This window comes from Aquarana catesbeiana, linkage group LG10 (genome assembly GCF_042186555.1).
Source record: "Aquarana catesbeiana isolate 2022-GZ linkage group LG10, ASM4218655v1, whole genome shotgun sequence".
NCBI lineage: Eukaryota > Metazoa > Chordata > Amphibia > Anura > Ranidae > Aquarana > Aquarana catesbeiana.
The window spans coordinates 254586979-254610513 of NC_133333.1; the positions used below are offsets into that span (position 1 = coordinate 254586979).

The following is a 23535-nucleotide window of genomic DNA, read 5'->3' on the forward strand; positions in this document are numbered from 1 at the left end:
ATGGGTCAGTCCAAGGTAGGTATTCCACGGTTCGTTTGTAACAGATGTCACTTTTCATTGGTGACCACTGGTCAGTTCCACAAGGTTGACACGAATAAAGATCTGGAGAACATAAATGTTAATTTTGTTTACTTAAATAAAGTTATATTGTAAATAAAAAGCCCCAAAGCCGACCCAAAACTAATTTCCTCATAGACACCAGGAAATGTATTCACTTGGAGTGATCTCGATATGTACAGTTCCTTCCATACAACTTTCCTCTGTCCACTTTTCCCAACCTGTTCTCCACCAGAACAGCTACTGATCTACAGTAGTGGTGTTCCGTGGCAGCAGTTATTTCTTCCTATACTTTTTTGGATTCCTATGGAATCTTCTTTCTGGGACTTACAAGAATTTTAAAGCAGAACTTCAGCCACACAGCTAAACATATAGGATCAGTGCACAAAACTTTACTGTTTTTCCTGTTAGGAGATTTTAATTTTGTATGGCCAGTCTCGATTAGGGACGAGCCAGTGATTCCTTCCAAACCTAAGTCATGACCATGGCCATATTTGTTCAACACCGTCACTACTATCCCCACCTCTTCCTTTATAAGACAAGCTGAACCCTCCAGATTGGCTGTGTGTACCGGGTTTGTTGAGTTTTTAATTTAGTTGTCAGCCGGCATCGTTATTGATGATGGATTAATGAGGGACAATTTTTTTTCTTGGCAAATATTCGGGTGTTATTTCTAGGTTAAATTTTTTTGTATGTATTTTTTGTTTCTGTGTACCTCCTTACTCCTTTACTTTGTATCGGTATCTTATTTATAAAGAGGGCTTCCAATTCCCACAAGCCCCAGGCCAGGGTTATTGGGATGAGGCCTTTGTCCTCATAAATATGGGGACAGGGTGTTTTACCAGGCGAGTTCTCACTGGGAAAGCATTTTGCCTATGTTGAGGGCATTTGGCTTAGTATGGTTCAGGATGGGGAAGCCGCATGCTCCCCGCAGTTCCTCCTTTTCCTGACCAGCCAGGCTGCATGCTCGGATTAAGGATCTGGTATGGATTTTTAGAGGCATTTTTTATTTAGTTTTTTTGCACAAGGATTCCTGGGGAACCTCACTGGGTTTTTTTTTTGCATGGGGCACCCCCCTCAAATCCATACCAGACTTAACGCTCCCTGCCAAAAGACATTTCTTTTTGCGCTGGCATATGTTCCCCAGTACAGTGCCCATCCCCCTGCTATTTTTTTTGCAAAACCCTTTTAGCCCAGAAAATGTTCATTTTTGATTTGACAGATTTGTCTCCCATTGATTTCAATGGGATTTGGGTTCGGCACCCAAGCGCCATTAAAGTTCGCTGAACTAAAGTCTAAAAATCATAAAAATAAGTGATGCAGCGCTGATCCACAATAATCAACCATGTGTAAAATGGTGAATATAAAATCCCAGCGTCAGATATTAATATCATAAGAAAAAATCAAAGATGAGTAAAAATGAGTAAAACCAAATTGGGTGACGACAAGTGACAAATTACAAACCTAATAAAAATAATATTAGTAATAATCAATATAATAGGTGACTATAAATCATTGAAGACTCTACGTAATTAGATAAACCTCACAATACAGTGATGAAAACATCAGGTAGACATATATAAATAAAGAGGAATGGTATAACTTTGTGCAAATGACGCTGAAGAAGGTGACAATGTGAAATGAATGTGCAATGGACAATGACAATCGTATGGGTCTAAACCCCTTATCAATAGGTGACAAATGTGCAAAAAACACCCATCCAAGTGGGTAGGGTATAATAAATAATATATATATCCCAAACATTAAAGTGCAATACAGTGCTATACACAAAAAGTCCTTAAAAAAATGAAATATGTGACAGCAACGGTTTAGCATGCGGCCGTTGTAATAAACGTGCTCAGCCTGGGTAACATCACAAGTGTCTTCGTGTGCAAACACACAGGTGAGCAATGGCCCCTTACCTTAAGGTAATAGGGCATGCGCATATGATAGATAAGCCTTTGGGGTGTCCACCTAGGGGCTCCAGCGCGTCCCTCACGGTCCTGGATCCGGGATGTAATACCTCAGGTGTGGTGCAGGGGGGGGTGTCCACCTAGGGGCTCCAGTGCGTCCCTCACGTTCCTGGATCCAGGATGTAATCCCTCAGGTGTAGTGCAGGGGGGGGTGAGTATATGAAAAGTAGGAAGGGTCCCAATAGTGTGATACCCTTTAATCAAATCACTTTTATTTATGAAAAAAGATAGGGTACTCACATCACAATTTTAAAAACAGCGCTTTGTATCCGACGAGCGGTGAGCTCGTAAGCCTCTGGCAGTCTCTGTAGCCTGTCTCGTCCCTACGCGTGACGTCACACCACACGTGACTTCATCAGGGGATCCCCGTTGCTGTTACATATTTCATTTTTTGAAGGACTTTTTGTGTATAGCACTGTATTGCACTTTAATGTTTGGGATATATATATTATTTATTATACCCTACCCACTTGGATGGGTGTTTTTTGCACATTTGTCACCTATTGATAAGGGGTTTAGACCCATACGATTGTCATTATCCATTGCACATTCATTTCACATTGTCACCTTCTTCAGCGTCATTTGCACAAAGTTATACCATTCCTCTTTATTTATATATGTCTACCTGATGTTTTCATCACTGTATTGTGAGGTTTATCTAATTACGTAGAGTCTTCAATGATTTATATTCACCTATTATATTGATTATTACTAATATTATTTTTATTAGGTTTGTAATTTGTCACTTGTCACCCAATTTGGTTTTACTCATTTTTACTCATCTTTGATTTTTTCTTATGATATTAATATCTGACACTGGGATTTTATATTCACCATTTTACACATGGTTGATTAGTGTGGATCAGCGCTGCATCACTTATTTTTATGCTTTTTACTCTGAAGGTTAGGTGTGTACCCGAATCGGTGCTAGCAGCTTTTCCCGTTCTAGCCGTCCTCCATACATTATACCGTGGGAATAATCTTATTCTTTTTAGTTTATTCTTTAAAGTCTAAAAATACCTCCCTAGCAACAGACCTACATCCACAAAATCCCTTGTTGGTGCCTAGTACCTTCTCTCCTATCTCTTCAAGTTGCCAGGTCTTTTGCCATTTTAACAGGAAGACGTAACTCCTGCACATGCACAGGAGTTCATTCATTCTGGCACATTTCCAGGAGTGGCTCCCCCCCCCGCTGTGGTCACTGGTACAGTCCTCTAGCCCCTTCGTCACTACTTGTATGTAAAAGCCGGCACTCGTCTATGGGCTCTACAATCTTCGTTATTCGATCACGGGATTAAAGCGCCAGAGGACAGTGCTAACGCGTTTCTGCCAGACTAATGCCTTTTCTGGCTTAAACTCATTAACACTGTCCTGAGGTGTTTTTATCCTGTGATCTAATAAAGACTGTTCAGCCTATAGCTGAGTGCCAGCTTTTCCATACAATTTGTTGGAAAGGTTTACAGGGGGCCTTAGCCGCAGTCATCTACACACTTATACCGGATCCACCTGATGGAGCACAGTTAGTTCTTTTCTTCTCATGCCTTCATCACTACTGTGTCCTCTAGTTATGTAGCAGCTGGCAGGAGTATCCACTTTGAGCAGGGGGAACTAGGAATCCCAACATTTCCAGAAGTCTTGGAAAACACTCAGTACTTCCAGATATGGAGGCACATGTTGTTCAGTTCCATTTCTCTCGTGTGATGAAATGAATACTTCTAGCTCTACTTCTAGGTGAGTTCTAGCCCAGGGCTGTCTATGGGGGCAGAGAGACAGTCCAGTAAAAACATCCAAGGGAGCCTATAAGAAAATGTCTTAAGACAACTCCAGATGTGTATCAGAAATACCTCCTAATATAGAATTACAAGAACTTGACTTTTCTTTTCTGAATGGTCATATACAATGCTGTGAAAAAGTATTTACCCCTTTCCGATTTTTTTGCATATTTTTCACACTTAACCACTTCAGCCCCGGAAGGATTTACCCCCTTCCTGACCAGAGCACTTTTTACAATTTGGCACTGCGTCGCTTTAACTGCTAATTGCGCGGTCATGCAATGCTGTACCCAAACGAAATTTGCGTCCTTTTCTTCCCACAAGTAGAGCTTTCTTTTGATGTTATTTGATCACCTCTGCCGTTTTTATTGTTTGCGCTATAAACGGAAAAAGACCGCAAATTTTGAAAAAAAATGATATTTTCTACTTTTTGTTATAAAAAAAATCCAATAAACTCAATTTTAGTCATACATTTAGGCCAAAATGTATTCGGCCACATGTCTTTGGTAAAAAAAAGTCAATAAGTGTATATTTATTGGTTTGCGCAAAAGTTTTATAGCGCCTACAAACTAGGGTACATATTTTTGGAATTTATACAGCCTTTAATTTATGTCATTTCTTGAGGTGCTAAAATGGCAGGGCAGTACAAAACCCCCCCAAATTATACCATTTTGGAAAGTAGACACCCCAAGGAAATTGCTGAGAGGCATGTTAAGCCCATTGAATATTCATTTTTTTTTTGTCCCAAGTGATTGAATAATGAAAAAAAAAAAAAAAAATTACAAAAAGTTGTCACTAAATGATATATTGCTCACACAGGCCATGGGCATATGTGGAATTGCACCCCAAAATACATTTAGCTGCTTTTCCTGAGTACGGGGATACCACATGTGTGGGACTTTTTGGGAGCCTAGCCGCGTACGGGGCCCCGAAAACCAATCAGCGCCTTCAGGATTTCTAAGGGTGTAAATTTTTGATTTCACTCTTCACTGCCTATCACAGTTTCGGAGGCCATGGAATGCCCAGGTGGCACAAAACCCCCCAAATGACCCCATTTTGGAAAGTAGACACCCCAAGCTGTTTGCTGAGAGGCATGGTGAGTATTTTGCAGCTCTCATTTGTTTTTGAAAATGAAGAAAGACAAGAAAAAAAAATTTTTTTTTTCTTTTTTCAATTTTCAAAACTTTGTGACAAAAAGTGAGGTCTGCAAAATACTCACTATACCTCTCAGCAAATAGCTTGGGGTGTCTACTTTCCAAAATGGGGTCATTTGGGGGGGGGGGGGGGTTGTGCCACCTGGGCATTCCATGGCCTCCGAAACTGTGATAGGCAGTGAAGAGTGAAATCAAAAATTTACACCCTTAGAAAGCCTGAAGGCGGTGCTTGGTTTTCGGGGGCCCGTACGCGGCTAGGCTCCCAAAAAGCCTCACACATGTGGTATCCCCGTACTCAGGAGAAGCAGCAGAATGTATTTTGGGGTGTAATTTCACATATTCCCATGGCATGTTTGAGCAATATATCATTTAGTGACAACTTTGTGCAAAAAAAAAAAAAAAAATTTGTCTCTTTCCCTAAACTTGTGTCACAATATAAAATATTCCATGGACTCGACATGCCTCTCAGCAAATAGCTTGGGGTGTCTACTTTTCAAAATGGGGTCATTTGGGGGGGTTTTGAACTGTCCTGGCATTTTATGCACAACATTTAGAAGCTTATGTCACACATCACCCACTCTTCTAACCACTTGAAGACATGAAAAATTATTTTTTTTTTGCAAGAAAATTACTTTGAACCCCCAAACATTATATATTTTTTTAAAGCAAATGCCCTACAGAATAAAATGGGTGTTTCATTTTTTTTTTTTCACACAGTATTTGCGCAGCGCTTTTTCAAACGCATTTTTTGGGGAAAAAACACACTTTTTAAAATTTTATTGCACTAAAACACACTATATTGCCCAAATGTTTGATGAAATAAAAAAGATGATCTTAGGCCGAGTACACGGATACCAAACATGACATGTTTTAAAATTGCGCACAAACGTGCAGTGGCAACAAAATAAATACATTTTTAAAAGCCATTAAAAGCCTTTACAGGTTACCACTTTAGATTTACAGAGGAGGTCTACTGCTAAAATTACTGCCCTCGATCTGATGTTCGTGGTGACACCTCACATGCATGGTGCAATTGCTGTCTACATTTGACACCAGACCGACGTTTGCGTTCACCTTAGCACAAGAGAAGGGGGGGACAGGGGTGCTTTTTTTTTTTTTTTTTTTTTTTCTTTATTATTTTTTTATCTTATTTTTAAACCGTTCCTTTCATTTTTTTTTAAATTATTTTATTGTTATCTCAGGGAATGTAAATATCCCCTATGATAGCAATAGGTAGTGACAGGTACTCTTTTTTGAAAAAAATGGGGTCTATTAGACCCTAGATCTCTCCTCTGCCCTCAAAGCATCTGACCACACCAAGATCGGTGTGATAAAATGCTTTCCCAATTTCCCAATGGCGCTGTTTACATCCAGAGAAATCTAAGTCATCGAATGCTCGTAGCTTCCGGTTTCTTAGGCCATAGAGATGTTTGGAGCCACTCTGGTCTCTGATCAGCTCTATGGTCAGCTGGCTGAATCACCGGCTGCATTCTCAGGTTCCCTGTTGAGACAGGAGAGCCAGAGAAAAACACTTAAGACAGTGGGGGGGCATTCCCTCCCACTGCTTGTAAACGCAGTCTAGAGGCTAATTAGCCGCTAGGATTGCTTTTACATGAAAGCCGACCGCTGGCTGAAAAGAATGATACCAAGATGATACCTAAACCTGCAAGCATCATTCTGGTATAACCACTCAAAGTCGTGAATGGCGTACCTGAAGACAAAAAAATGGTTAACAATAAAGCACAGTAAACGGTAAAGTGTAAAAAATTGCATACCTGAAAAGCAAACATGATAAAACATAATAACAATAAAACATTGCAGAATAGAATACAGTAAAAAAGAGCAGAACCATAGAGAGAATAGAGAGAGAGAGAACAATAAAACGACAACTATTTTTTTTTTATTTTATATATTTTTTTTTTTTTTTTACACTTTCTTTATAACTGTAACCGGTTCCAGGTTCGGGTCTCTCAAAATGCGATGGCATCTTGGGAGACCCTGTGAAAGTGTGCCTAGTCTGTGCAATGCTGTACCCTACGCTAATACTCAACTAGTGTATGGTAGCGTTCAAAACATTCACCAATGCAAAGACCAGGATTGTCAGGACAGGAGGGACAATAATAGCGGGTGTCACGCCTATATCCGCGCTTGCTGCAGACACAACATCTTTTTTGGGGGGGTTCGTTGGGTAGGGGTACTCGGGAGTACATAAAGAAAATGCCTCTCATGCAGCCGACTGCATTTGGTTGGGGATGTGAATGGGGGAAGTACGGGTGCTGCAGAAGTGGTGGGTTCCCAATTAGGATTGGCGAATGCAGCAGGAAGGGCACTATGGGCACGACGGGCCTGTGTTTGTCTTCTTGGTGGCAGCGGGACACTACTTGTGCTTGTCACCTCACCAGCTTGAACTGCACTTATGGGACTCGCCACGTCACCAAGTGTTACTGCAGTGCTGGTTTGACTACGACCGGGGTGTACTAGGCCGCTGGTGCTTGCCAGTTCACCAAAACGCTACCAAAAAAACTGTTAGCGATCGCAGGGATCAGGCCTGACTCTGCGAACGCTGCAGTTATGCGTTTAGTGTTTTGTAAGTGACAGTGATCGAGCGATACTGCACTTGGGTGGGCTGGGCCGGGCGGAGGAGAAAAACGCAGGTGCTAGCAGGTATCTGGGCTGATCCCGCTAACACTGCGTTTTTGGGAACCCTAAACTGCTGGGGACGCTAGTATAGATCTGATCGGATCAGATATTGATCCGTTCAGATACTATACCACTAAGGGAGGTGTATGCTGCGTGTGTGGGTGTTAGCGGTACTGGCGCTAATCTGACGCTGCCTGGGGCGACGCATATCACCGCCGGGCGATCAGGGGGCTAAACCTTTATTCGGTAATAAACGGCGGGTGCCCTGACACTATAAAAAATAAACAACTAACCAGCGTCACCCGTAACGGTTATACAGTGATCAGTGGTGAAAGGGTTAACTAGGGGGCAATCAAGGGGTTAAAACATTTATTAGATAGTATATGGGGGTCCCTGTCGCTATAAAACGCTGACGGCGAACCTAAATATTTACCTCCCTAACTAGCGTCACCAGCGACACTAATACAGCGATCAGAAAAATGATCGCTTAGTGACACTGGTGACAGGGGGTGATCAAGGGGTTTAAACTTTATTAGGGGGGGTTAGGGGGGTATCCTAGACCTAAAGGGGGGTAATACTAACTGCCCTACCACACTAACTGTCACAAACTGACACCAATACAGTAATCAGAAAAAAAAAAAAACCTGCTTGGTGTCAGTTTGTGACAGGGGGGGGGATTGGGGGGTGATCGGGGGGGGGGATCGGGGTGTATTGTATGCCTGGCGTGTTCTACTGTGTGTGTGTAGTGTGTTGTGCACTCACATTCCAGTCTTCTCTCCTCGGCGCCGGAACGGAAAATGCCGAGCTGAGGAGAGATGACATCATTTCCTCTGCCTCTGTGTACTATACAGAGGCAGGGAAATGATCCCATTGGCTGGGAGCGATCGCGAGGGGGGGGCCACGAATGGATGGCCTCCCCCTCACCACCGATCGCCGGGGAGGATTTGCCGACCACCGCAGGCACGGGGGGGGGGGGGGGGGTCCGATCGGACCCCCCCCCCGCGGGCAGGCAAGGACGTACCTGTAAGCCCTTTTGCCTGCCCGTGCCGCTCTGCAGACGTACATCGTCGTGCGGCGGTCGGCAACTGGTTAACAATAAATTTTTTTTTTTTTTAAAGCGCCCCTGTCCCCGTGTGCTCGCACGCGGAAGCGAACGCATACGTAAGTCCCGCACACATATGAAAACGGTGTTCAAACCACACATGTGAGGTATCGCCGCGAACGTTGGAGCAAGAGCAATCATTTCATCACTAGACCTCCTCTGTATCTCAAAACATGTAACCAGTAAAAAAATTTCAAGCGTCGCCTATGGGGATTTTTAAGTACCCAACATTGGCGCCATTCCACGACCGTGTGCAATTTTGAAGCGTGACATGTTAGGTATCTATTTACTCGGCGTAACTTCATCTTTCACAATATGCAAAAACATTGGGCTAACTTTACTGTTTTAATTTTTTTTTAAAAACACAAAACTTTTTTTTTGCAACAACCGCCATTATATTCTCTAGAGTCTTTGCTAAAAAAAAAAAAGAAAAAAACATATATAATGTTTGGGGGTTCTATGTCATTTTCTAGCAAAAAAATGATTTTTTACATGTAGGAGAGAAATGTCAGAATTGGCCTGGTAGGGAAGTGGTTAATGTCTAAACCGCTGGCAACAAAAGTGAGCCTCTCAGCTGTAAACAGACCCTGGAAATGTTGTAATGTTACACTGAACACCTCCATGGCCCTTCACTTTAGTTTAATAATTTGAAATAAAAAATTCCTCCTCCTCAGAGATTTGCTACTAATGCCAACATGGCTGCCACAACCAAGATGGCGCCCGTTATCCACCGTCCACGTTAAACCCGCAGCCAGGCTCCTTTCCTGCGGGCTGGTAGACCAGAGCAGGGATAGATGTATCCTGTAAGAGGATAACATTCCCGGTACAGCGGCCGAGATAGCGGGGATTTCAACATACAGTTTGCCACAACCAAGATGGCGGCCAGAGTCCGGACGCCCTGTGGGACTCCTGAAGGTCACCTGGCACGAGATCTCGCGAGATCCAATATCGGGCTGTAGACTGGAGCTCCAGTCTGTGGCACTATTTCCGGGTCATGTGACCCGGACACACGCTGCGTTGTACGTCCAGACGCTGGCGCGGAGGGGCGGGTCCCAGCGGCGTACAGGAGGAGCGGGAAAGCGCCGAGCGTCTCCTGTCTTTTCCTCAGACAGAGAGAGAGAGATGGATCCCCGGATGTTCCCCGCCCGGTCCGGAGCCGTCCTGAAGGTCCGCCCGGGGAAGAGCCGATCACAGCGGGCTCGGCATACCGGAGCGAAGAGGAGGAAGAAGATGAGCGGCCCGGAGAGTTCCGAGTCCCGGCCATCCACCTCCCAGGAGAGCCCGACCCCCTCCATGTCCGCCGTGCTGGCCGAGGAGGGAGTGTGTGTCCTGCTACTGGGCCCCGGACAGGTGTGTCTCCCCCCGGAGGAGGACTACAAGTCCCAGCGTCCCACCCTGACTACAAGTCCCAGCGTCCCCCCTCCCTGACTACAAGTCCCAGCGTCCCCCCCTCCCTGACTACAAGTCCCAGCGTCCCCCCCTCCCTGACTACAAGTCCCAGGGTCCCACCCCCCCTGACTACGAGTCCCAGCTCCCCCCCCCTGACTACAAGTCCCAGCTCCCCCCCCCTGACTACAAGTCCCAGCGTCCCACCCTCCCCGACTACAAGTCCCAGCTCCCCCCCCTGACTACAAGTCCCAGCTCCCCCCCCCTGACTACAAGTCCCAGCTCCCCCCCCCTGACTACAAGTCCCAGCTCCCCCCCCCTGACTACAAGTCCCAGCTCCCCCCCCCTGACTACAAGTCCCAGCTCCCCCCCCTCCCCGACTACAAGTCCCAGCGTCCCCCCCTCCCCGACTACAAGTCCCAGCGTCCCCCCCTCCCCGACTACAAGTCCCAGCGTCCCCCCCTCCCCGACTACAAGTCCCAGCGTCCCCCCCTCCCCGACTACAAGTCCCAGCGTCCCCCCCTCCCCGACTACAAGTCCCAGCGTCCCCCCCTCCCCGACTACAAGTCCCAGCGTCCCCCCCTCCCCGACTACAAGTCCCAGCGTCCCCCCCTCCCCGACTACAAGTCCCAGCGTCCCCCCCTCCCCGACTACAAGTCCCAGCGTCCCCCCCTCCCCGACTACAAGTCCCAGCGTCCCCCCCTCCCCGACTACAAGTCCCAGCGTCCCCCCCTCCCCGACTACAAGTCCCAGCGTCCCCCCCTCCCCGACTACAAGTCCCAGCGTCCCCCCCTCCCCGACTACAAGTCCCAGCGTCCCCCCCTCCCCGACTACAAGTCCCAGCGTCCCCCCCTCCCCGACTACAAGTCCCAGCGTCCCCCCCTCCCCGACTACAAGTCCCAGCGTCCCCCCCTCCCCGACTACAAGTCCCAGCGTCCCCCCCTCCCCGACTACAAGTCCCAGCGTCCCCCCCTCCCCGACTACAAGTCCCAGCGTCCCCCCCTCCCCGACTACAAGTCCCAGCGTCCCCCCCTCCCCGACTACAAGTCCCAGCGTCCCCCCCTCCCCGACTACAAGTCCCAGCGTCCCCCCCTCCCCGACTACAAGTCCCAGCGTCCCCCCCTCCCCCCTGACTACAAGTCCCAGCATCCCCCCCCTCCCTGACTACAAGTCCCCCTTCCCCTCCCTGACTACAAGTCCCAGCGTCCCCCCCTCCCCCCCCGACTACGAGTCCCCCCCCTCCCTCCCCCCCCGACTACGAGTCCCCCCCCTCCCTCCCCCCCCGACTACGAGTCCCCCCCCTCCCTCCCCCCCCGACTACGAGTCCCTCCCCCCCCCCCCGACTATTTTTTTGGGCTTGTTTCACCCGGCGATCCTTCCAACAACTCCTGTATCGGAGTGCCAGCACTCTGCTTGGGGGAGCAACAGAGGAGCCTTTGGACAGCAGCATTATCAGTCTTGGGGGGGGTGGGGGAGGGGAGTGTTAGATGGACTAGCAGATTTAGATACACTAATTGAAGCCAAACTCCAACTCACACTTTTTGTTCCTCTTTGGATTCAAGTTTTGACAGAAATAAAAGCTGGCGGCTGATTTATCTGCCCTTCGATGCACGTTTTCTATTTTTTTTTATTCTTTTCATAATTCAGATAATTACACATTCAGTTACCACTTATGGGCCGCGCCTATTTTTCAAACTTGTTTTACAAGTTAAAATCCCGGAGGTTTTTTTGCTAGAAAATTACTTAGAACCCCTAAATATGTATAATTTATTATTTTTTTTTTTTTTTTTCCAGACATCCTAATGAATAAAATTTGGCGGTCGTTGCAATACTTTGTCACACCGTATTTGCGCAGCGGTCTTACAAACGTATTTTTTTCCCAAATAAATTGCACTTTTTTTAATTGAAAAATAAAACCGTAAAGTTAGCACAATTTTCTTTTATAATGTGAAAGATGATGTTATGCCGAGTAAATTGATACCCAACATGTCGCGCTTCAAAATTGCGCCCGCTCGTGGAATGGCGATAAACTTTGACACTTAATCTCTACAGGTTACCAGTTTTGAGTTAGAGGAGGTCTAGGGCTGGAATTATTGCTCTCGCAGTAATGATCGCGGTGATACCTCACATGTGTGGTGTGAACACCGTTTACATACGCGGGTGTGACTTTTCGTATGCTTCTGCACGCAAGCTCAGCAGGACGGGGCAATTTAAATTTCTTTTTTTTTTCTCCTATTTATATCTTTTACACTGTTCCTTTAAAAAAGAATAAAAATGTGATCACTTTTATTCCTATTACAAGGAACGTAAACATCCCTTGTAATAGAAAAAAAAAGCATGACAGGTGTCTTTTTTTTTTTTTTTTTTTTTTTAATGTGAGATCTGAGGGCATTTTTTATTTTATTGCATTAAATGCAAGGAATATTTTAGGTGAAGAGAAGTAAAAATAAAAAAAATGATGGTCACATAAGTGTGTACACCCCTTACACTAATACTTTGTTGAAGCACCTTTTGTTTTTATTACAGCACTTTGTCTTTTTGGGTATGTGTCTATCAGCATGGCACATCTTGACTTGGCAATATTTGCCCGCTCTTCTTTGCAAAAAACACTCAAAATCTGTCCGCTTGCGAGGGCATTTCCTCTGCACAGCCCTCTTCAGATCACCCCACAGATTTTCAATGGGATTCAGGTCTGGGCTCTGGCTGGGCAAATCCAAAACTTGAATCCTTTGGTGAAGCCGTCCCCCTTGTTGATTTGGATGGATACTTTGGGTCGTTGTCGTGCTGAAAGATGAAGTTCCTCTTCATTTTCAGCTTTCTAACAGAAGACTGAAGATTTTGTGCCAATACTGACTGGTATTTGGAACTGTTCATAATTCCCTCTACCTTGATTAAGGCCCCTGTTCCAGCTGAAGAAAAACAGCCCCAAAGCATGATGCTGCCACCACCATGCTTCACGGTGGGTATGGTGTTCTTTTTGGTGATGTGCAGTGTTGTTTTTGCACCAAATATTTATTTTGGAATTATGGCTAAAAAAAGTTCAACCTTGGTTTCATCAGACCAGAACACATTTTCCCACAGGATGTTTTTCTTGGTAAGAAAAGTCTTCTGTCTTGCCACTCTACCCCATAGCCCAGACATATGAAGAATACGGGAGGTTGTTGTCACATGTACCATACAGCCAGATATTCCTGCAGCTCCTTTAATATTGCTGTAGGCCTCTTGGCAGCCTCCCTGACCAGTTTTCTTCTCGTCTTCATCAATTTTGGAGGGACATCCAGTTCTTGGTCATGTCCCTGTTGTGCCAGATTTTCTCCACTTGATGATGACTCTTCCCCATGTTCCATGGTATATCTAATGCCTTGGAAATTCTTTTGTACCCAGTATTACAACATTGCAGTGGACATTCTGACACCAGCTGACACTTTGGTGGGAATCGCTGACACTTACCGTATTGGCGTATTACATGTACTTTTTTTTCCCCCTTAAAATCAGAGGTAAATCATGTATGCGTGTTATACGCCAATATAGGGCTGCCTCTGAGGGGAAAGAACGGGCGCTGCCAAAATAGAGCCGCGATCTCCTGTGTGCTCGTCTAGAAGTTTATGCCCAGTCCCGCCTCCTAGTATTGACGTCCCGCCATTGGACTAATGTTATGTCCATCATAGGGGGTGGGACTAGGCCTGACGCCGTGTACACAGGAGAACCGTCTGTCTATTCCGGCACTGATTAGGCTGCAATGATGGGCACTGACCCTTATTTTGCTTCTAAATTCTTTATTTAAAATGTATTTATTTTTTTCCCTGAAACTTACCTCTTAAAATTAAGGTGCGTGTTATACGCCGATAAATACGGTATATAGTGATCGGTGCTAAAAATATGCACTGTCACTGTACTAATGACACTGGGTGTGAAGGGGTTAACATCAGGGGCTATCAAAGGGTTAACTGTGTGCCTAGCCAGTGTTTGTGTACTGTGGGAGGTGCTTTTACTAGGGGAAGAGATGGATCCATGTCTCTGCTTTGCAGGAAAACAGGATCAATACCTTCCCTACTGACAGAACAGCGATCTGTCTTACAGACTGCCAATCTGCCTTTGTAACGAACATCTGCATAATCACAGTGGGAGCGCATGCACACGCCTGAAACCCCAAAAAACAGACAGAGATGTACCGGTATGCCTGTTGAAATGAATGGGCTGCCCTATCGCAATGCACAGTATTAAGCAAAAACAAATTGCGGCAACACATATGTATTACCACATTGTATATGTTACATAGCTAAGTTGAAAAGACACAAGTCCATCTAGTTCAATCCAGAATTTATACTAAACCTTGTAGAGAAACTTCTCTTGAAAAAAAATGGCAAAATCCTTCATCTGGTTGGAGTTGCCCTTTAATATTTACATCCTTGCTATGTCTTTATCCCCCCCCCTCCAGGGTTTGGATTGCTACTCCTGATAGACCTAATCCACCTGCTGTCCCCCAGCCACATCGTACAGATGGTCACAGAGGGAGGAGAACGCATGGAGCCGCTCACTCCTGAGTATGTGAAGAGCGCGGCTGGATACATGACAAAGGCCTCGTCTGACACCAAGTACAAGAACCAAGGGCTGGACTCCTCCGATGAAGAGGAAGACTCTGACCTTCACTTTAGGCCTTCATTAGGACATGAATTGCTTCAAGTAGAGAACAGTTATAGTGGAGCTGGAGGGACGGAGACAGTGTAAGTAACTTTTGTGAGGGTTTGGTGTCTGAAATGAGCAACTTTAAAAGTAATCCAGTTACTAGACCCCCTGGTGCCCAGTATGCAGCCCGAGTGGCTGAGGGGTGCTAGTCACTGAAACGCTCTGTTCCAGCACCGGAGAGATATTACTATGGGCGGTGTTATGTAGTCCTGGTCTGTGGGGGAGAAAGGTTAAACTTTCCCTGCCATGCCCAGCAATGGGGGGGTTTAACTTTTACCACCACTCATCTCCAATTAAGGGGGTGGAGGTAAATTTTACTGCCAGTAACCACAAATGTTTGGGGGTAAATTTAACTGCCATTGTAAGGGGGGGGGGATAACTTTCACTGCCCTTACCACCAGTGCAAGCAGGGGGTTGAGGAGTTGAATTTCATGGCTAGTAACTACCATTGCAGGTTGGGGGTTGGTTTAAGTTTCACTGTCCCTGGCACCATTTTGGGGGTGGGGTGGGTGGGATACTAACGCTCACTGCCGCTGACCATCAATATGGGGGGGGTGTAATAGTACTGATGGCAGCAATTACTGCATTCACTAATGTCACGGGGTGGTGCTTATTATTGCATCCACTGACACCAAAGCTGGTGGTTATTATTGTGTCCATTGATGACAAAGCTGGGGGTTGTTATTGCTTTGACACCAATGCTGGGGCTTATTGTGTCCACTGACGCCAATGATGGGGGGGGGGATGCTGGGGCTTATTGCGTCCATGGACGCCAATGATGGTAGATAATGCTGGGGCTTATTGCGTCCACTGGTGACATGAGTAGGGGTTATTGTTGCGCCCACTGACACAATTGCCGAAGGTGTTTATTGGGTCAGCTGACACCAGTGCTGGGGGCCTATTGTTGCGTTTATTGACAACATAAGTGGAGGTTGTTATTGTGTCCACTGACACCAATACTGATGGGTTACTATGAACAAAATAGGGGACATTAGTACTTCACATATTTCAAGTAATAGGAAGTGCTGTATAAGCTGTCTTTTTTTTTTTTTTTTCTTCTCAGCTTTATTTTTTCCCTTTCAGACGTCACGGGTGGATCCTGAGAGATCTCACCATGTTGGGCTACATTGGCAAGTTGCAGCAGTTTGAGCAGATCATTCCTCTTAACAGCTTCGTGCCTTACGAGGTCAGTATAGAGATCCTGGTAAATAACACTTTGCACTCTCTCTCCCTGCTCTGTCCTACAGCACTTTTTTTTTTTTCTAAATCTTTCTCTTTTTTGCTTTTTTTTTTTTTTTTTTTTTTTTTTTTTTTTTTCCTTTCTCCCACATCTCTCGCTTTCCTTTTTCATTCTGTCTTTCTCTTTCTCTCACAATTCAGACAGAAGTAGAGCAGTGCCAGCACATTATGTCATTCTGGTGATAAATTAGATAAGTAGATGCAATTTATTCTGGGCTGATCAAAGAAAAGATTCCTCCATCCATACAAGTGAGGTGGATGGAGGAATCTTCCCCGCTGTACCATTGTATTCTGACAGCGGGGATGACGACTTCCCTGTCAGAATACATTGATCAGAGGCTGCCGATTAACAATCGCTTTCCTACATTCCCCTTTGACAGAGGTCAATCGTTCAAGCAGGAATGGCCATAGATTGATCGAAATTCAGCTGGGATCCTACTGAACCGGCCAAATGTTAATCCATCTATGGCCAGCTTGAGTGTCATTACCTAAACTTGATGCAATTCAGTGTTTTGAACTGGCAGACATCTCAAGATGGAATGCACAAATGAGAGGATTTGATTTTCTGTCCCATGAGGCATAGCAAGACACCCAGAGCATGATGGGACTTGTAGTTTTGCAACAGCTGGAGGTCCGCTAATTGCATATCCCTGTCCTACATGATAAAATCAGTATTTTCTTTGCTAGAAAATTACTTGGAACCCCCCCTAAACAAAATGAAAAAGTGTGTGTGTATGTATATGTGTGTATATATATATATATATATATATATATATGTGTGTGTGTGTGTATGTATATGTATGTATGTATATGTATGTATGTGTATATATATATATATATATATATATATATATATATATATAATATATATATATATATATAATATATATATATATAATTTATTGTAGCAGAGACCCTAGAGGAAAAAAAATGGGTGATGCAGTTTTCTTTGTGTCACGGTATTTGCGCTGAGTAAATAGATGCCAAACATTTCACACTTTTAAATTGCGTGCACCCACGGAGTGGCGCCAAACTACGATACCTAAAAATCTTGATTAACAACGCTGTAAAAGCCTTTACAGGTTACCAGTTTAGTGTTGGAGGAGGTCTAGAGCTAAAATGATTGCTCTGACATTTGCGGCGATACCTTGTATGGGATGATCACAATTTTACATGTAAGCATGGGGGGGAGAGGGCAATTGAAATTTTTTTAAAACATTTTTTTTCCAAACTTTTTTGTTTCTTTTTTTACACGGTCTTAAATTTTTAATTTTTTTATCCACTTTGTTGCTTTAACAAAGGATGAACAACATCCCTTGTGAATGGGTTGTGATATATCTTCTTGAATGGAGAGATCTAGAGTCTTAGACCCCAGATCTCTCCTTTGGACTCCAATGCTGCCGATCAGACACAGATCGATGTGATTGGCTGCTTCCCTGCCCAGTAACAGCCAGGTAAACGGAGAGCCATAACTGGAAGTGATGAAATCCTCATCGCTTTTCAGTTTCTGGGGTCACCGAGAGATGGAGGAACAATGTCAGTTCTTCTCTCTCTCTGTGAAGTGCTGTCTGTTGCATTGCTCCACTTTTGCTGACATACACATAGTAGAGTAGTTGGAGGTTTTGTAAACCTGAAATCTGTGAATGTATTCTATGGCAAGCCAATAAACCTGTATAACGTGGAGCGTGTGTCCTCGTGTTCTCCAGGTGCCGTTTAATGCTGTAGCACTTCGAGTCATCCATGCCGATGTCGCTCCACCACACATCTTGTACACAGCCAACGCTAGCTGGGTCGGCCTGTGCCACATTCTGGATGATGTCGGCAGCCAGAGCAGCGGCCCGGTGATCCTCACACAGACGCCAGTCTGTGACTGCCTGGGGTTTGGTGAGTTGGGACAGAGGGGAAAACTATCTGCATGGCTAGTCATAAGAGTCAAATGCCCGTTTGGGCTCCTTGTTTTGTTTCTCCAGGAGAGGAGAGCGAAAACATTGGGCGGCCAGTAATTGGTTACATTGACCAATTGTTCTTGTCTCACCAGGTATTATTCGGGGAATTAATATGGAGAAAAAGGTCTACCACATCCTTACACCCATCCCTCCAGCTGCTCTGCGATTGGAAACATATCTATACCCCACAGCATCTTCAAGAACCAGGTATTGTCTCTTTTCAATCAAGAGTGAAATAAGAAACCTGGGGTGGTGGTCATGGCACCAGCTTAACCATTTCCAGGCCTTGGGACATACCGGTTTATCATCGGGGCAAGTGTTTATAGGATCTGTAGCCATGATCCAGGTGTCACCATTTGCATCTGGTGTTGGGCTTTTATATAAAAGTGAACAAAGTGGCTCTACAGCCGCCCTCCCAGCACCGTAGTTGCTGGGCACTGTTCTCTGGGAAGCCTGGGTCTGCTAAAAACTGTCGGGCTGGCTGCTGACTGAGGAGGAGGAACCTCCATCCCCACCTTATTTTTTATTTTTTATTTTTTTTAAATATTCTAGGAATAAAAAAAAAAAAAAATGCTAAACATGTCATACTTGCCTGCTCTGTGCAATAGCATTGCACAGAGCAGCCTGATCCTCCTCCCCCTAGGGTCCCCCACTGATGTTCTAGGCTCCTCCCACCCTCTTGCTATGGGGGCACTCGTGTGAGCTCGCCCAGCTCTCTCCTTACTGGCTGTAATTGAGATCAGCAGGAGCTGAACACAGGATGTTTTTTATCCTAATGCAGAGATTGCATTAGGGTATAAAAACCTATTTTTAGAACCACACAGATCCTAAAAGAATTGAGCTCTGTCATTTCAAGGCCATTGTTCCTAATTTTTGGGGGTTTTGGTAGATCATAAGCTCAATAATAGCATGCAATGCCAAGCTGCGGTTTCCAAAGCGAGCAAAGTCCTTTCTTGTATAAGAGGTATGGACACCAGAGAGATAATTTTGCCCCCCCTGTACAGATCATAAATAAGACCTTATCTGAAATATGCAGTTCAGTTGTGGGCACCAGTTCATAAAAAGGATATCAGGGAACTGGAGAAAGTGCAGAGAAGGGCAACCAAACTGATAAGAGGCATGGAGGAGCTCAGCTATGAGGAAAGATTAGAGGAACTGAATTTATTCTCTTGAGAAGAGGAGATTAAGGGGGATATGATCACCATGTATAAATACATAAGGGGTCCATATTGTGAACTTGGTGTTGAGTTATTCACTTTAAGCTCATCACAGAGGACAAGGGGGACACTCTTTACATCTAGAGGGAAAGAGGTTTAAGCTCCAAATATGGAAAGGTTTCTTCACAGTAAGAGATGTGAAAATGTGGAATAGACCAGAGGTGGTTTTGGCCAAGTCGGTAGATTGCTTTAAGAAAGGCCTGGATTCTTTCCTAAATGTACATAATATAACTGAGTACTGACATTTATAGGTAAAGCTGATCCAGGAGGGAAAATCTGATTACCTCCTGGGGGGATTGGGGAGAAATTTGTTCTCCTGCTGTAGCAAATAGGGGTTTTTAGGGGTTGTTTTTTTTTTTTTTTTTTTTTTATGCCTTCCTCTGGATCAACTGTGGGTATAGGATTGTATAATTTTATTTTCCCTTCTATTGTTTGAATTGGACTTATGTCTTTTTTTTTTTTTTTTTTTTTTTTAACCAGAGTAACTATGTAAAAACATTTTTAAAGCACCCATCTCCCCATGCTCACGTGCAAATGTATACATGTAGGTTCCACGTGCATATGTGTACACACAGTGATTTCACCACACTTGAGGTATCAATGTGAACGTCAGAGAGGGATTATCATTCTTCTTATTTTTTGTAGTTAGAATAACATACATGTAAGGCTCGGTTCACGCTCCTGTGATTTAGGATCCGACGTGAGACCCCCAAGCCGTATAACATGTGAAATCCAATGTTGGTCAATGAGATAATGAGATTAGTCTTAATTGGCACTACTGAAGTCGCTCTGACTTTAGAAAAGGTTCCTGTACTACTTTAGGACAACTTCTATCTGACTTGTGCCCATAGACTTTAATGGAAGTTGCCGCTAAGTCGGATCCTCGTCTTGATTGATGTGATCTGGATCTGACATTACAGGAAGATTACACAGATATTCCCTGCTTCGAAGTCTCCTGGCAAAGTGGCACTAAGTCGTATGAACCAAGCCTAAGCGTAACATACATGAAATAGAAAATAGCAGCACAAGGTGCAGAAATGTGCAAACATGACCATATATGGCGTAACCTTTTGTTTGTCAGTCTGGTAAGGTGCATCACCTAGGTAGATCCAAGATCCATGAAAATGAGGGAATGTGGTCAGCCTCACCGATTCCTGTCTAATACAACAATGCATGTAATATACTTGAACTTGGGCGGCACAGTGGTGTAGTGGATAGCACTCTCAGCCGTAAAAAGGGTCGCTGGTTCGAATCACGACACTACCTGCCTGGAGTGTGAATGTTCTCCCTGTGCCTGTGTGGGTTTCCTCCGGGTACTCCGGTTTCCTTCCACACTCCAAAGACATGCTGGGAGGTTAATTGGCTTCTGTCTAAAAATTGGCCCCAGTATATGAATGTGAGTTAGGGACCTTAGATTGTAAGCTCCTTCAGGGTAGGGACCGATGTGAATGTACAATTTATATGTAAAGCGCTGCGTAAATTGACGGCGCTATATAAGTACCTTAATAAATAATAACTTATTGTGACAAAAAGTATTCAGTATATTGTAAAGACGACGAGGTGGAGGATGGTAGACCGAGTATAATGTTTTACGTTGGCCTATTGGTTCACCTGTACAATGAAACATGCACCAAGAATTCCTGGGGTCTGTTGAGCCCTGAATCTTTTTCGATGATGGGAAGAATATATCCCAATAAGCCTGGAGTAAAGTGCAGTGCCATAATGTATGGAATTTAAAAAAATATATTTTTTAGAGGAAGCATGTGATAGCTGTAGTATAATTGTTTTTTTTGGTCATCAGTAATATTTGTGCTGAAATCTTTTTCCCACTGTAGAAAATATCCGGAAAACAGACTTGCGATGTTTAGGGCTTTATACATTTACAGGAGACATCTTGTAGATTGCGTTCTTTTGAGGCAAAGTCACATTCAACCGAGTTCAAATCCTTAAATGAATGGATGTGTTTTGGGAGAGCTAAGTAAACGAGCGTGTCTCCATTTATTCCTGATTGATATTCTTCTGCAATCCATGGTCTCCTCTAAGGAAATTATCAGAGTGCTTAGTAATGTAATATAGTAAAAGTGCAGTCAGGTGACTATCATGACATTGATGGTGTATATCACTCATCTCCAAACTGTGGCCCAGGGGCCAGATTCAGCTCTTTGCTGCTTGCTTCCTCCCGCTGACATCCACGATGGGGGGGAGGGTGCGCAGGTTGTTCTTCCCGCTGACGCTCGGGAGGGGGGGTGGCCTTGTTAATCCCGCTGACGCTCGGGAGGGGGGGTGCTTTGTTCCTGCTGACAACCATGATGGGGGGGCACCTTGTTCTCCCGCCAACGCCCCCATTGGGGGGGTGCCCTGTTCCGCCCGCTAGTGCACATTATGATGGGGGGGGTACCTCGTCCTTCCCGCCCTCAATGGGGCCTTTTCTACTTTCAAGCATAGTCGTCTGGCCCCTCTAAAGTCTGACGGACAGTAAAGTGGCCCTTTTTGTTTAGAACGTTTGGAGAACCCTGATCTAATATAGAAGAAAAAAAAATAGTAGGTATGACCAAGTAAAGAAATAATTGGCGAGTTGTATGACCATCCCAAATGAGTATGGAAAGGGTCCCAGAGCAATACGAAGTTTACGAAGTAAGACCCTATGTTCATGTTTGAGAGTTGGCGTTGTTTTTCCGGAATCCATAGGACTATGCTTGTGCTATTTGGCAATCACACTGCCTGTGCTAGTTCCAGGGCGGGACCTTCAGCGAAACCTAGAGGTCAGATTAGTGTGCTGCTCAGGAATTGAAGAATGCCAGCTTTAGCCTGAGGCTTCTCACACAGGTATTTTGACAGCTTTCTCTGTAATAGTTGTCTTTCTGGAGCTGGAACCTGTTACATCAGCTCTTTTTTTTTTTTTTCATTGTTCAGTAGCCGCTTTAAGATTTCTTATCTAAGCATTTCTCTTCTCTCTTGTTTTCCAGCCTGGAATTAATTGGGAGATTCCCTACGTCACCTCAGACTATGACTTCACAATCTACGGCTCGGGGAAGATGAAGAGAAACGCCTCAAACGGCGCGAACATCTCTAAGTTTTTTTTTTTTGTCTTACCCCTTTTGTTTTGTTTGATTAAATTTATTTTTTTGTTACATTTTAGACTGTTTTTGAAAAAGCTTATAAAACACTTAAAATAGAGCCCAAACAGCTGGCTCTTACCAAAAAAAATAATATATACAAAATGATTAAAAAAAAAATCAGGCCTTCAGATTGCATCAGTGTTACAAATAGAGAAAATACGGTCAAGAAAGGGCACCCAGCCAATGTGTCCCACACTAGGAAGGCACACTCAGCCAGTGTTCCAGATTCTAATAGTCAACGAGGTGTCAAATTGTCTCAAACTAAATACAGTGAAAGACTCACTCAACCAATGTGTCCCAGACATAGGGTCAAGGAAGGCGCTCTCAATCAATGTGCCCCAGACGTAGGGTCAAGGAAGGCGCTCCCAACCAATGTGCCCCAGACGTAGGGTCAAGGAAGGCGCGCTAAACCAATGTGTCCCAGACGTAGGGTCAAAGGAAGGCGCTCTCAACCAGTGTGTCCCAGACGTAGGGTCAAGGAAGGCGCGCTCAAGCAATGTGTCCCAGACGTAGGATCAAGGAAGGCGCTCTCAACCAGTGTGTCCCAGACGTAGGGTCAAGGAAGGCGCGCTCAACCAATGTGTCCCAGACGTACGGTCATGGAGGGCGCAGTCATCCCATGTGTCCCAGATTCTATCCCCGCCAAGGAAGGTGCATTCATCCAATTTGTCCCAGACTAATAGTCATGGAAAGTGCACTTGTCCAATGTGTCCCAGATTCTATTCCAGTCAAGGAAAGCACACTCGTCCAATATGTCCCAGACTAATACAGTCAAGAAGGCGCACTCAGCCAGTGTTCCAGATTCTTATACAGTTAACGAGGCACACTAATACAGTCATAGAATGCGCACTTAACCAATGTGTTCCAGACTAATAGTCATAGAATGCGCACTCTTCCCATGTGTCCCAGACTAATATTCAAGGAAGGCGTCCTCCAATGTGCTCCAGACTTAGTGCATTGTAATAGTAATAACATAGAAGAGAAAGCAGTCATGGATTATGCAGTGTCCCTGCAATATGTCCATCGAACGCACTATCATCAAAGCAGTAAATGTCACAATCTCCTTTCAGATTTTTTCTGTTTACTGTGTATGTTTATAAAATGTTTCATGTAATAAAGAAATGACCACAATAATAAGACTTTCTACAATGTAGTTTCAAGAGTTAATAAACAAGGAAAACTGGAACAGAGCAGTGGTACGTGTATTTCATTTACCCGTTGTGTGACCTTTGCCTAAACAATAA

General features: G+C 44.6%; 1 pseudogene; it reads left to right on the plus strand.

Moving 5' to 3' along the window:
• On the plus strand, positions 1-23481 carry LOC141109925 (polynucleotide 5'-hydroxyl-kinase NOL9-like; annotated as a pseudogene).
• Positions 23482-23535: the final 54 nt, after the last annotated feature.